The following is a 16,457-nucleotide window of genomic DNA, read 5'->3' on the forward strand; positions in this document are numbered from 1 at the left end:
CGAAGTGTACTGGGCGGCAGCGCCTAACAAGTCACCGAATTGTCAGAGTGCCATTGTATGCACCGAACCAAGAAATCTTCTGGGCGCTAGCGCCTAACAAGTCACCGAACTGTCAGAGTGCCATTGTATGCACCGAACCAAGAAGTGTACTGGGCGGCAGCGCCTAACAAGTCACCGAACTCTCAGAGTACCATTGTATGCACCGAACCAAGAAATCTACTGGGCGGCAGCGCCTAACAAGTCACCGAACTGTCAGAGTACCATTGTATGCACCGAACCAAGAAGTCTACTGGGCGGCAGCGCCTAACAAGTCACCGAACTGTCAGAGTGCCATTGTATGCACCGAATCAAGAAGTGTACTGGGCGGCAGCGCCTAACAAGTCACCGAACTGTCAGAGTGCCATTGCATGCACCGAACCAAGAAGTCTTCTGGGCGCTAGCGCCTAACAAGTCACCGAACTGTCAGAGTGCCATTGTATGCACCGAACCAAGAAGTCTACTGGGCGGCAGCGCCTAACAAGTCACCGAACTTTCAGAGTACCATTGTATGCACCGAACCAAGAAATCTACTGGGCGGCATCGCCTAACAAGTCACCGAACTGTCAGAGTACCATTGTATGCACCGAACCAAGAAGTCTACTGGGCGGCAGCGCCTAACAAGTCACCGAACTGTCAGAGTGCCATTGTATGCACCGAGCCAAGAAATATAGTGAGCGGCAGCGCCTAACAAGTCACCGAACTGTCAGAGTGTCATTGTATGCACCGAACCAAGAAGTGTACTGGGCGGCAGCGCCTAACAAGTCACCGAACTGTCAGAGTGCCATTGTATGCACCGAACCAAGAAGTCTACTGGCGGCAGCGCCTAACAAGTCACCGAACTTTCAGAGTACCATTGTATGCACCGAACCAAGAAATCTACTGGGCGGCATCGCCTAACAAGTCACCGAACTGTCAGAGTACCATTGTATGCACCGAACCAAGAAGTCTACTGGGCGGCAGAGCCTAACAAGTCACCGAACTGTCAGAGTGCCATTGTATGCACCGAGCCAAGAAATATAGTGAGCGGCAGCGCCTAACAAGTCACCGAACTGTCAGAGTGTCATTGTATGCACCGAACCAAGAAGTGTACTGGGCGGCAGCGCCTAACAAGTCACCGAACTGTCAGAGTGCCATTGTATGCACCGAACCAAGAAATCTATTGGGCGGCAGCGCCTAACAAGTCACCGAACTGTCAGAGTACCATTGTATGCACCGAACCAAGAAGTCTACTGGGCGCTAAAGCCTAACAAGTCACCGAACTGTCTGAGAGCCATTGTATGCACCGAACCTGGAAATCTACTGGGCGCTAGCGCCTAACAAGTCACCGAACTGTCTGAGTGCCATTGTATGCACCGAACCACGAAGTGTACTGGGCGGCAGCGCCTAACAAGTCACCGAACTGTCAGAGTACCATTGTATGCACCGAACCAAGAAATCTACTGGGCGACAGCGCCTAACAACGCACCGAACTGTCAGAGTACCATTGTATGCACCGAAACAAGAATTCTACTGGGCGGCAGCGCCTACCAAGTCACCGAACTGTCAGAGTACCATTGTATGCACCGAACCAAGAAATATACTGGGCGCTAGCGCCTAACAAGTCACCGAACTGTCAGAGTACCATTGTATGCACCGAACCAAGAAATATACTGGGCGCTAGCGCCTAACAAGTCACCGAACTGTCGAGAGTGCCATTGTATGCACCGAACCACAAAGTCTTCTGGGTGGCAGCGCCTAACAAGTCACCGAACTGTCAGAGTGCCATTGTATGCACCGAACCAAGAAGTGTACTGGGCGGCAGCGCCTTACAAGTCACCGAACTGTCAGAGTGCCATTGTCTGCACCGAACCAAGAAGTCTACTGGGCGGCAGCGCCTAACAGGTCACCGAACTGTCAGAGTACCATTGTATGCACCGAACCAAGAAGTCTACTGGGCGGCAGCGCCTTACAAGTCACCGAACTGTCAGAGTGCCATTGTCTGCACCGAACCAAGAAGTCTACTGGGCGGCAGCGCCTAACAGGTCACCGAACTGTCAGAGTACCATTGTATGCACCGAACCCACAAGTCTACTGGGCGCTAGCGCCTAACAAGTCACCGAATTTTCTGAGTGCCATTGTATGCACCGAACCAAGAAATCTACTGGGCGCTAGCGCCTAACAAGTCACCGAACTGTCTGAGTGCCATTGTATGCACCGAACCACGAAGTGTACTGGGCGGCAGCGCCTAACAAGTCACCGAACTGTCAGAGTGCCATTGTATGCACCGAACCAAGAAGTCTACTGGGCGGCAGCGCCTAACAAGTCACCGAACTGTCAGAGTACCATTGTATGCACCGAACCAAGAAATCTACTGGGCGGCAGCGCCTAACAAGTCACCGAACTGTCAGAGTACCATTGTATGCACCGAACAAAGAAATCTACTGGGCGGCAGCGCCTAACAAGTCACCGAACTGTCAGAGTACCATTGTATGCACCGAACCAAGAAATCTACTGGGCGGCAGCGCCTAACAAGTCACCGAACTGTCAGAGTACCATTGTATGCACCGCACCAAGAAATATACTGGGCGGCAGCGCCTAACAAGTCACCGAACTGTCAGAGTACCATTGTATGCACCGAACCAAGAAATCTACTGGGCGGCAGCGCCTAACAAGTCACCGAACTGTCAGAGTGCCATTGTATGCACCGAACCAAGAAATATACTGGGCGCTAGCGCCTAACAAGTCACCGAACTGTCAGAGTGCCATTGTATGCACCGAACCAAGAAATCTACTGGGCGGCAGCGCCTAACAAGTCACCGAACTGTCTGAGTACCATTGTATGCACCGAACCAAGAAATCTACTGGGCGGCAGCGCCTAACAAGTCACCGAACTGTCAGAGTACCATTGTATGCACCGAACCAAGAAATCTACTGGGCGCTAGCGCCTAACAAGTCACCGAACTGTCTGAGTGCCATTGTATGCACCGAACCAAGAAATCTACTGTGCGGCAGCGCCTAACAAGTCACCGAACTGTCTGAGTGCCATTGTATGCACCGAACCAAGAAATCTACTGGGCGCTAGCGCCTAACAAGTCACCGAACTGTCTGAGTGCCATTGTATGCACCGAACCAAGAAATCTACTGGGCGCTAGCGCCTAACAAGTCACCGAACTGTCAGAGTGCCATTGTATGCACCGAACCAAGAAATCTACTGGGCGGCAGCGCCTAACAAGTCACCGAACTGTCAGAGTACCATTGTATGCACCGAACCAAGAAGTCTACTGGGCGGCAGCGCCTAACAAGTCACCGAACTGTCAGAGTGCCATTGTATGCACCGAACCAAGAAATCTACTGTGCGGCAGCGCCTAACAAGTCACCGAACTGTCTGAGTGCCATTGTATGCACCGAACCAAGAAATCTACTGGGCGCTAGCGCCTAACAAGTCACCGAACTGTCTGAGTGCCATTGTATGCACCGAACCAAGAAATCTACTGGGCGCTAGCGCCTAACAAGTCACCGAACTGTCAGAGTGCCATTGTATGCACCGAACCAAGAAATCTACTGGGCGGCAGCGCCTAACAAGTCACCGAAATGTCAGAGTACCATTGTATTCACCGAACCAAGAAATCTACTGGGCGGCAGCGCCTAACAAGTCACCGAACTGTCAGAGTGCTATTGTATGCACCGAACCAAAAAATATACTGGGCGGCAGCGCCTAGCAAGTCACCGAACTGTCTGAGTGCCATTGTATGCACCGAACCAAGAAGTCTACTTGGCGGCAGCGCCTAACAAGTCACCGAACTGTCAGAGTACCATTGTATGCACTGAACCAAGAAGATTACTGGGCGGCAGCGCCTAACAAGTCACCGAACTGTCAGAGTGCCATTGTATGCACCGAACCAAGAAATCTACTGTGCGGCAGCGCCTAACAAGTCACCGAACTGTCTGAGTACCATTGTATGCACCGAACCAAGAAATCTACTGGGCGGCAGCGCCTAACAAGTCACCGAACTGTCAGAGTACCATTGTATGCACCGAACCAAGAAGTCTACTGGGCGGCAGCGCCTAACAAGTCAGCGAACTGTCAGAGTGCCATTGTATGCACCGAACCAAGAAATCTACTGGGCGGCAGCGCCTAACAAGTCACCGAACTGTCTGAGTACCATTGTATGCACCGAACCAAGAAATCTACTGGGCGGCAGCGCCTAACAAGTCACCGAACTGTCTGAGTACCATTGTATGCACCGAACCAAGAAGTCTACTTGGCGGCAGCGCCTAACAAGTCACCGAACTGTCAGAGTGCCATTGTATGCACCGAACCAAGAAGTGTACTGGGCGGCAGCGCCTAACAAGTCACCGAACTGTCAGAGTGCCATTGTATGCACCGAACCAAGAAATATACTGGGCGGCAGCGCCTAACAAGTCACCGAACTGTCAGAGTGCCATTGTATGCACCGCACCAAGAAGTCTACTGGGCGGCAGCGCCTAACAAGTCACCGAACTGTCAGAGTGCCATTGTATGCACCGAACCAAGAAGTCTACTGGGCGGCAGCGCCTAACAAGTCACCGAACAGTCAGAGTACCATTGTATGCACCGAACCAAGAAGTCTACTGGGCGCCAGCGCCTAACAAGTCACCGAACTGTCAGAGTACCATTGTATGCACCGAACCAAGAAATCTACTGGGCGGTAGCGCCTAACAAGTCACCGAACTGTCAGAGTGCCATTGTATGCACCGAACCCAGAAGTCTACTGGGCGCTAGCGCCTAACAAGTCACCGAATTGTCAGAGTGCCATTGTATGCACCGAACCAAGAAATCTACTGGGCGCTAGCGCCTAACAAGTCACCGAACTGTCAGAGTACCATTGTATGCACTGAACCAAGAAGTCTACTGGGCGCTAGCGCCTAACAAGTCTCCAAAATGTCAGAGTACTATTGTATGCACCGAACCAAGAAATCTACTGGGCGCTAGCGCCTAACAAGTCACCGAACTGTCTGAGTACTATTGTATGCACCGAACCAAAAAATCTACTGGGCGCTAGCGCCTAACAAGTCACCGAACTGTCAGAGTGCCATTGTATGCACCGAACCAAGAAATCTACTGGGCGGCAGCGCCTAACAAGTCACCGAACTGTCAGAGTACTATTGTATGCACCGAACCAAGAAATCTACTGGGCGGCAGCGCCTAACAAGTCACCGAACACTCAATTATCAGAGCCGTACTTTACACCGAACTGAGAACGCGTACTGTACACCGAACTGAGAACTCTGCGCTAGCGACTCACGGCACACAATTATCAGAGAGCCGTACTGTACACCGAACTGAGAGCTCTGCGCTAGCGACTCACGGCACACAATTATCAGAGAGCCGTACTGTACACCGAACTGAGAACTCTGCGCTAGCGACTCACGCCACACAATTATCAGAGAGCCGTACTGTACACCGAACTGAGAACTCTGCGCAAGCGACTCACGGCACACAATTATCAGAGAGCCGTACTGTACACCGAACAGAGAATTCTGCGCTAGCGACTCACGGCACACAATTATCAGAGAGCCGTACTGTACACCGAACTGAGAACTCTGCGCTAGCGACTCACGGCACTCAATTATCAGAGAGCCGTACAGTACACCGAACCGAGAACTCTGCTAGCGCCACAGCACACTCAAGTATCAGAGAGCCGTACTGTACACCGAACTGAGAACTCTGCTAAGCGCTAGCGCCACACCACACTCAAGTATCAGAGAGCCGTACTGTACACCGAACTGAGAACTCTGCTGAGCGCTAGCGACTCACGGCACACCCAACTGTCAGAGAGCCATACTGTACACCGTACAGAGAACTCTGCTGAGCGCTAGCGACTCACGGCACACCCAACTGTCAGAGAGCCATACTGTACACCGTACAGAGAACTCTGCTGAGCGCTAGCGACTCACGGCACACCCAACTGTCAGAGAGCCATACTGTACACCGTACAGAGAACTCTGCTGAGCGCTAGCGACTCACGGCACACCCAACTGTCAGAGAGCCATACTGTACACCGTACAGAGAACTCTGCTGAGCGCTAGCGACTCACGGCACACCCAACTGTCAGACAGCCATACTGTACACCAAACAGAGCGCCCAGTGCTTTATCTTATTGAGCCCTTATACCCTACACCGTACTCTACGTCAGCACCTTACATACACAGTTTTGAAGGAAAGCACCCAGAGCGAACACAACAGAACTGTGCGCCCAGTTCTCAGTTCATAATTGTGTCTACCTCATGTACTAGTATAATAGCGTCGATTATTTAGTATAACAGTTTAAGTACACTGAAGTTCACCATCCCGAGCACTAGAAGATCCAAGGGGGTGGGGGGGGGGGCGCCGATTATTCCCTACCCTAAAATCGTCAAAGTTTTCTTTTTATTTCAATATAGGAGAAAAATGATAAAATACGCACAAAATGCACCATTCAGAACTAGAAATTGTTAAAAGATTCGGGGGGGGGGGGGGGGTACCCCCAATTCTCCCTTACCAAAACTTCAAACTAAAAAATTTTCGGTCGAAAGGTTTCGCCCCGAAGTTACGCCCCCTAAAACGTCAAATCTTTTAACCGCCCCTGCTGAGTCCTCGTGCAGTTGGTTCTAGCGACATTGAAGCAATATATCGTCACTGTTTGTGGCACATATTTCACGGAAGCTGGAGATGATTTTCACCCGATGTGTTTATCAATATCATATTTCCGGGAAACCAGGGCCTCTGATCTTGAAATGGTAGAAAAACATAACTTAAAATCACTGCCATAATCTTATTTTGACACGAACAGAACACAGGTTTGGTATTAAAAGACAACTTGTCTAGCCATAAAAATTAGATAAACCTCGGAATAAATGGAAAATAATGGCACAAATGGATAAAATATTCGACCGACCTGTCAGCAGCAAATTATATTAAAATCATAATGACATGAAACAGGCTTTTTAACAATTATTTTAAAATAACGGTTCGCATAAAGTTGTGAATTTCGATGTTAACAGTTACAAGATCAACAATAAAATGACGACACGATCTGGCATCGTCGGGCGGCGTCAGTCGACCACTCGATACATATTTCCGGCAAAACAATGCCGACTATTATTTCTATTATGTTTCCTATTTTACGATCAACATAATTCAATGTTTTTAATGCAATAACTCAAAATCATTCAGCCTTAAATAGTTGTTGTTGAGGGTTGTATAAACACCAAATGGAAATTGCAAGGATTGTGGGTAACCATTTGATGATTTTTTAGTGAATGTTGTTAGGCTACGGGAATATTTATGTTTGGTTTCAATTGTAATCAGTTAGCTGTTTAGCGTATGGATGTTAAATTAAAAGTCATCGTATATTATCTCGTCTTCATTCCCGCTTCAGGGACACCGCTTGTATGTGCGTGTGCGCGTGCACGTGTGTGTGTATGTGCGCATGTGCGTGCATTATACGTATGTTTATGATTTGTAAAGTTATATGCAAAAGCATACACTACTTTGAGTAGACATTATCACATAATATATGATGCAACGTTGATCATTATCTTGTCGATTTTTGTTTCATTCTATGCTTGAAAATAACCACTAACCACTAGGTCATCGGTACCGATTCCAATAAATTGTCCACGTTGCTGTTTGGGGATCGAAGCCGTGGCCCTCTGATCCAGAGTCCGATACCCAAACCACGAGGTCATCGGTACCTATTTCTCGTACGTATAGGGTAGTATATCAAGTATTCATTTTTCATGATGATTTTTTCTATTGATTATACGCGACATCAAGAGTGCAAGCATCTGCAGATGAGCAAAAAATATTCCAAAGGCAATTTACTTACCAGCATGGATCAAACGTTCGTTTTAAATACCGCCATATTTCATAAGATAAAAAACTAGCAGGAGCCTTGTTCGTCCATGTATCAATTTGTTAAATTAGAAAAAATGAAATATTGCCCTCGCAAGATCTTATAACAAGACATTAACACCTTTTACAGGGTTGTAATTAATACAAGACGAGCACAACAGCACCGTCGGGCTTTGATCCCAGCTAAAAACGCCGTCGAGAATCATTTTAATAATTTGATTGTCTATAAAATATATTAAACGTGTAATATTTATGGCCTCTCGACGCCTCTGGTGTGTTGTGCGTGTCGCGGAATTAGTTTTATGATAATGTTTTTCTGATATTAATAAGGCTATGTTTGGTTGTTGGGTGAATTACAAACGTCAGTTGAGTCCGGAAAAGATCTGTTATTAATCCATAGGCGTAGCAAGTAAACATGGCATTATGGGCCAACAGTGACCAAGATTATAAAAAAACCAGTGGCAATGGGTGTTCACATTCCAAGTGATGAGTGTTAACATTCCAAGCAATGGGTGTTCACATGCCAAGTGATGGGTGTTCACATACTAAGTGATGTTCACATGCCAAGTGATGGGTGTTCACATGTCAAGTGATGGTGTTCACATGCCAAGTGATGGGTGTTGACATGCCAAGTGATGGGTGTTGACATGCCAAGTGATGGATGTTCACATGCCAAGAGATGGGTGTTCACATACCATGTGATGGGTGTTCACATGTCAAGTGGTGGGTGTTGACATGCCAAGTGATGGGTGTTCACATACCATGTGATGGTTTTTCACATGTCAAGTAATGGGTGCTCACATGCCAAGTGACGGATGATCACATGCCAAGTGATGGGTGATCACATACCAAGAGATGGGTGTTGACATGCCAAGTGAAGGGTGATCACATGCCAAGTGATGGGTGTTGACATGCCAAGTAATGGGTGCTCACATGCCAAATGACGGGTGATCACATGCCAAGTGATGGGTGTTCACATGTGAGGTGATGGTGTTTGCATGGCAAATGATGGGTGTTGACATGCCTAGTGATGGGTGTTGACATGCCAAGTAATGAGTGTTCACATGCCAAGAGTTGGGTGTTCACAAACGATGTGATGGGTGTTCACATACCATGTGATGGGTGTTCACATGACAAGTGATGGGTGTTGACATGCCAAGTGATGGGTGCTGACATGCCAAGTGATCGGTGTTGATATGCCAATTGATGGGTGTTGACATGCCAAGTGATGGGTGTTGACATGCCAAGTGATGGGTGTTCACATGCCAAGAGATTGGTGTTGACATAACAAGTGATGGGTGTTCACATTCCAAATGATGGGTGTTAACATTCCAAGCAATGGGTGGTCACATGCCAAATGATGTGTGTTGACATGCCAAGTGATGGGTGTTGACATGCCAAGTGATGGGTGTTCACATGCCAAGTGATTGGTGCTGACATTCCAAGGGATGGGTGTTCACATACCATGTGATGGGTGTTCACAAGCCAAGTGATTGGTGTTGACATAACAAGTGATGGGTGTTCACATTCCAAATGATGGGTGTTAACATTCCAAGCAATGGGTGTTCACATGCCAAATGATGTGTGTTGACATGCCAAGTGATGGGTGTTGACATGCCAAGTGATGGGTGTTCACATGCCAAGTGATTGGTGCTGACATTCCAAGTGATGGGTGTTCACATACCATGTGATGGGTGTTCACAAGCCAAGTGATTGGTGTTGACATTCCAAGTGATGGGTGTTCACATTCCAAGTGATGGGTGTTCACATACCATGTGATGGGTGTTCACATACCATGTGATGGGTTTTCACATGTCAAGTGTTGGGTGTTGACATGCCAAGTGATGGGTGTTGACATGCCAAGTGATGGGTGTTCAAATGCCAAATGATTGGTGTTGACATTCCAAGTGATGGGTGTTCACATTCCAAGTGATGGGTGTTCACATACCATGTGATGGGTTTTCACATGTCAAGTGTTGGGTGTTGACATGCCAAGTGATGGGTGTTCACATGCCAAGTGATGGGTGTTCAAATGACAAGTGATGGGAGTCCACATACCAAGTGATGGGTGTTCAAATGTCAAGTGGTGGGTGTTGATATGCCAAGTGATGTGTGTTGACATGCCAAGTGATGGGTGTTGACATGCCAAGTGATGGATGTTCACATGCCAATAGTTGGGTGTTCACATACCAAGTGATGGGTGTTCACATGTCAAGTGGTGGGTGTTGACTTGCCAAGTGATGAGTGTTCATTTACCATGTGATGGGTTTTCAAATGTCAAGTGTGGGGTGTTGACATGCCAAGTGATGGGTGTTCACATGCCAAGTGATGGGCGTTCATATGCCAAGTGATTGGTGTTGACATTCCAAGTGATGGGTGTTCACATTCCAAGTGATGGGTGTTAACATTCCAAGCAATGGGTAGTCACATGCCAAGTGATGTGTGTTGACATAACAAGTGATGGGTGTTCACATACTAAGTGATGTTCAAATAACAAGTGATGGGTGTTTACATTTGAAGTGATGATGTTCACATGGCAAGTGATGGGTGTTCACATGCCAAGTCATGGGTGTTGACATACCAAGTAATGGGTATTCACATGCCATGTGACGGGTGATCACATGCCAAGTGATGGGTGATCACATACCAAGTGATGGGTGTTGACATGCCAAGTGACGGGTGCTCACATGCCAAGTGATGGGTGTTTACATGCCAAGTAATGGGTGCTCACATGCCAAGTGACGGGTGATCGCATGCCAAGTGATGGGTGTTCACATAATAGGTGATGGTGTTTACATGGCAAATGATGGGTGTTGACATGCCAAGTGATGGGTGTTGACATGCCAAGTAATGAGTGTTCACATGCCAAGATTTGGGTGTTCACAAACCATGTGATGGGTGTTCACATACCATGTGATGGGTGTTGACATGCCAAGTGATGGGTGTTCAAATGTCAAGTTATGGGTGCTGACATACCAAGTGATCAGTGTTGATATGCCAAGTGATGGGTGTTGACAAGCCAAGTGATGGGTGTTCACATGCCAACAGTTGGAAGTTCACTTGCCATGTGATGGGTGTTCACATGCCAAGTGATGGGTGTTCACATGTCAAGTGGTGGGTGTTCGCATGCCAAGTGATGGGTGTTCACATGTCAAGTGATGGGTGTTCACATGCCAAGTGATGGGTGTTCACATGCCAAGTAATGGGTGTTAACATGCCAAGTGATCGATGTTCACATGCCAAGTAATGGTTGCTGGCATGGCAAGTGATGGGTGTTGACATGCCATATGATGGGTGTTGACATGCCAAGTGATCGATGTTCACATGCCAAGTGATGATTGCTGACATGGCAAGTGATGGGTGTTGACATGCCAAGTGATGGGTGTTGACATGCCAAGTGATGGGTGTTGACATGCCAAGTGATCGGTGTTGACATGCCAAGTGACGGGTGATGTCATTCCAAGAGATGGGTTTTCACCTGTCAAGTGATTGGTGTTCACATGTCAAGTGATGGGTGTTGACATGCCAAGTGATGGGTGTTCACATGTCAAGTGATTGGTGTTCCCATGCCAAGTGATGGGCGTTACCATGCCAAGTGATGGGCGTTACCATGCCAAGTGATGGGTGTTGACATTCCAAGTGATTGGTGTTGACATGCCAAGTGATCTATGTTGACATGCCAAGTGATGGGTGTTGACATGCCAAGTGACGGGTGATGACATTCCAAGTGATGGGTTTTCACATGGCGGGTGATTGGTGTTCACATGTCAAGTGATGGGTGTTGACATGCCAAGTGATTGGTGTTCACATGTCAATTGATGGGCGTTACCATGCCAAGTGATAGGCGTTACCATGCCAAGTGATGGGTGTTGACATGCCAAGTGATGGGTGTTCACATGTCAAGTGATTGGTGTTCACATGTCAATTGATGGGCGTTACCATGCCAAGTGATAGGCGTTACCATGCCAAGTGATGGGTGTTGACATGCCAAGAGTTGGTTGTTCACTTGCCAAGTGATGGGCGTTACCATGCCAAGTGATAGGCGTTACCATGCCAAGTGATGGGTGTTGACATGCCAAGAGTTGGTTGTTCACTTGCCAAGTGATGGGTGTTTACATGCCAAGAGTTGGGTGTTCACATGTCAAGTGATTGGTGTTCACATGTCAAGTGATGGATGTTCACTTACCATGTGATGGGTGTTCACATGTCAAGTGATGGGTGTTACCATGCCAATTGATGGGTGTTGACATGCCAAGTGATGGGTGTTCACATGTCAAGTGATGGGTGTTCACATACCATGTGATGGGTGTTCACATGTCAAGTGATGGGTGTAGACATGCCAAGTGATGGGTGTTGACATGCCAAGTGATGGGTGTTCACATGTCAAGTGATGGGTGTTACCATGCCAAGTGATGGGTGTTCACGTGCCAAGTGATGGGTGTTCATATGTCAAGTGATGGGTGTTGACATGCCAAGTGATGGGCGTTTTCACATGCCAATTGATGGGTGTTGACATGCCAAGTGATGGGTGTTGACATGCCAAGAGTTGGTTGTTCACTTGCCAAGTGATGGGCGTTACCATGCCAAGTGATAGGCGTTACCATGCCAAGTGATGGGTGTTGATATGCCAAGAGTTGGTTGTTCACTTGCCAAGTGATGGGTGTTTACATGCCAAGAGTTGGGTGTTCACATGTCAAGTGATTGGTGTTCACATGTCAAGTGATGGATGTTTACTTACCATGTGATGGGTGTTCACATGTCAAGTGATGGGTGTTACCATGCGAATTGATGGGTGTTGACATGCCAAGTGATGGGTGTTCACATGTCAAGTGATGGGTGTTCACATACCATGTGATGGGTGTTGACATGCCAAGAGTTGGTTGTTCACTTGCCAAGTGATGGGTGTTTGTTTACATGCCAAGAGTTGGGTGTTGACATGTCAAGTGATTGGTGTTCACATGTCAAGTGATGGATGTTCACTTACCATGTGATGGGTGTTCACATGTCAAGTGATGGGTGTTACCATGCCAATTGATGGGTGTTGACATGCCAAGTGATGGGTGTTCACATGTCAAATGATGGGTGTTCACATACCATGTGATGGGTGTTCACATGTCAAGTGATGGGTGTTCACATGCCAAGTGATGGTTGTTGATGTTCACATGCCAAGTTTTGGGTGTTAACATGCCAAGTTATGGGTGTTAACATGCCAAGTGATGGTTGTTGATGTTCACAAACCAAGTTATGGGTGTTAACATGCCAAATGATTGGTGTTGATGTTCACATGCCAAGTGGTGGGTGTTGACATCCCAAGTGATGGTTGTCCACATTCCAAGTGATGGGTGTTCACATGTCAAGTGATGGGTGTTAACATGCCAAGTGATGGGTGTTCACATGCCAAGTTATTGGTGTTGATATTCACATGCTAAGTGGTGGGTGTTAACATGCCAAGTGATGGGTGTCCACAAGCCAAGTGATAGGTGTTCACATGCCAAGTGATGGACGTTCACATGCCAAGTGGTGGGTGTTGACATGCCAAGTGATGGTTGTTGATGTTTACATGCCAAGTGATGGATGTTGACATGCCAAGAGATGGGTGTTGACATGCCAAATGACTGGTGTTAACATGCAAAGTGATAGGTGTTGATATACCAAGTGATGGGTGTTGACATGCCAAGCGATAGGTGCTGACATGCCAAGTGATGGGTGTTCACATGCCAAGTGATGGGTGTTCACATGCCAAGTGATAGGTGTTCACATGCCAAGTGATGGGTGTTGACATGCAAAGTGATAGGTGTTGACATGCCAAGCGATAGGTGCTGACATGCCAAGTGATGGGTGTTCACATGCCAAGTGATAGGTGTTCACATGCCAAGTGATACGTGCTCACATGCCAAGTGATGGGTGTTGACATGACAAATGATGGATGTTCACATGCCAAGTGATGTGTGTTCACATGCCAAGTGATGGGTGTTGACATGCCAATGAGGTGTTGACATTCCAAGTGATGGGTGTTGACGTGCCAAGTGATGGGTGTTCACATGCCAAGTGATGGGTGATGACATGCCAAGTGATGGGTGTTTACATGCCAAGTGATTGATGTTTACCACGGTGGTGCGTGTTCACATGCCAAGAGATGGGTGTTTACAACGGTGGTGGTGTTCACATGTCAAGGGATGGGTTTTTACAACGGTGGTGTGTGTTCACATGCCAAGAGATGGGTGTTTACAACGATGATGGGTGTTCACATCTTAATTGCGGGCTGTGGTATGTTTACACTAAATGTTATTTGTCGGACCACGGCACTGACTAAATGTGACTTTATTTGAAGGTTTTTTATACGTTTTTAGCAACGGCCTTGTCTGAAACTCTTAAGTCGCCGCTTTTGTCTTGAATAAAAATAAAACGACCTGAAGAAGCCGCGTTCAGCGTTCCGTTGGATTGCCAGAATCGCCTTATAAAGCATAATGCAGTTTTATACATCAAAATTAGATTTCCTGGCTGCCGACCACTCATCGATGATTTATTATTCCAGAGCGTGCCTAATTACCATAATTTGTCGTCTGTCCATTTTTATGCCATCATGTTTTCCATCAAAGCTATATCCGTAAGGACACTTATACAGCGCATTGAATGAGTTTTATTTTTCAAACCGTTTAGTTTTTGTCGTAAAATAACATGTTTTGTTTTTGTTTTTCCATATTCACATTAACAATGAAGACGTGCTGACTTTTTTTGCCTGGCAAACACGTGCTGACCTTGTTGCGTGGCCAAAACGTGCTGACCCTCTTGCCTAGCAAAGACGTGTTGGCCTCGATGACTGGCAAAAACGTGCTGACCTTGTTGCCTAGCAAAGACGTGTTGGCCTCGTTGCCTGGCAAAACATGCTGACCTTGTTGCCTAGCAAAGACTTGTTGACCTCGTTGCCTGGCAAAAACGTGCTGACCTTATTGCCTAGCAAAGACGTGTTGGCCTCGTTGCCTGGCAAAAACATGCTGACCTTGTTGCCTAGCAAAGAAGTGTTGACCTCGCTGCCTGGCAAAAACGTGCTGACCTTGTTGCCTAGCAAAGACTTGTTGACCTTGTTGTCTAGCAAAGGCGTGTTAACCTTGTTGCCTAGCAAAGACGCTTGTTGCCTAGTGATTCATGGTAAAGGACGTGTTGGTCTTGTTGCCTAGTGGTTTATGATAAAGGATGTCTTGGTCTTGTTGCCAAGTAATTCATGGTAAAGGATTTGTTGGCCATGTTGCATAGTGATGCATGGTCAATAACGTGTTGGTCTTGTTGCCAAGTGATTCATGATCATTACGTGTTGGTCGTGTTGCCTAGTGGTTCATGGTAAAGGATGTCTTGGTCTTGTTGCCTAGTGGTTCATGGTAAAGGACGTCTTGGTCTTGTTGCCTAGTGGTTCATGGTAAAGGATGTCTTGGTCTTGTTGCCTAGTGGGTCATGGTAAAGGATGTCTTGGTATTGTTGCCTAGTGGGTCATGGTAAAGGATGTCTTGGTATTGTTGCCTAGTGGTTCATGGTAAAGGACGTCTTGGTCTTGTTGCCTAGTGGTTCATGGTAAAGGACGTCTTGGTCTTGTTGCCTAGTGGTTCATGGTAAAGGATGTCTTGGTCTTGTTGCCTAATGGGCAATGGTAAAGGACGTCTTGGTCTTGTTGCCTAGTGGTTCATGGTAAAGGAAGTCTTGATCTTGTTGCCTAGTGGTTCATGGTAAAGGACGTCTTGGTCTTGTTGCCTAGTGGGTAATGGTAAAGGAAGTCTAAATCTTGTTGCCTAGTGGGTCATGGTAAAGGACGTGTTAGTCTTGTTGCCTAGTGGTTCATGGTAAAGATGTCTTGATCTTGTTGCCTAGTAGTTCATGGTTAAGGATGTCTTGGTCTTGTTGCCTAGTGGTTCATGGTAAAGGACGACTTGGTCTTGTTGCCTAGTGGTTCATGGTAAAGGATGTCTTGGCCTTGTTGCCTAGTGGGTAATGGTAAAGGACGTCTTGGTCTTGTTGCCTGGTGGTTCATGGTAAAGGAAGTCTTGATCTTGTTGCCTAGTGGTTCATGGTAAAGGATGTCTTGGTATTGTTGCCTAGTGGTTCATGGTAAAGGAAGTCTAGATCTTGTTGCCTAGTGGGTCATGGTAAAGGACGTGTTAGTCTTGTTCCCTAGTGGTTCATGGTAAAGATGTCTTGATCTTGTTGCCTAGTAGTTCATGGTTAAGGATGTCTTGGTCTTGTTGCCTAGTGGTTCATGGTAAAGGACGTCTTGGTCTTGTTGGCTAGTGGTTCATGGTAAAGGAAGTCTTGATCTTGTTGCCTAGTGGTTCATGGTAAAGGACGTCTTGGTCTTGTTGCCTAGTGGTTCATGGTAAAAGATGTCTTGGTCTTGTTGCATAGTGGTTCATGGTCAATGGTGTATTGAACTTTTTGCTTAGTGGTTCATAGTAATGGACGTGTTGACCTTCTGGCCTAGTTGTTCATGGTCAAGGACGTGTTAGCCTTTTTGCTAAGTGGTTCATGGCGAAGGATATGTTGGCTGTTGATTAAATGGTTCATGATCATTTACTTG

Source organism: Mya arenaria, chromosome 8, assembly GCF_026914265.1.
Source record: "Mya arenaria isolate MELC-2E11 chromosome 8, ASM2691426v1".
In the NCBI taxonomy this organism is placed as follows: Eukaryota; Metazoa; Mollusca; class Bivalvia; order Myida; family Myidae; genus Mya; species Mya arenaria.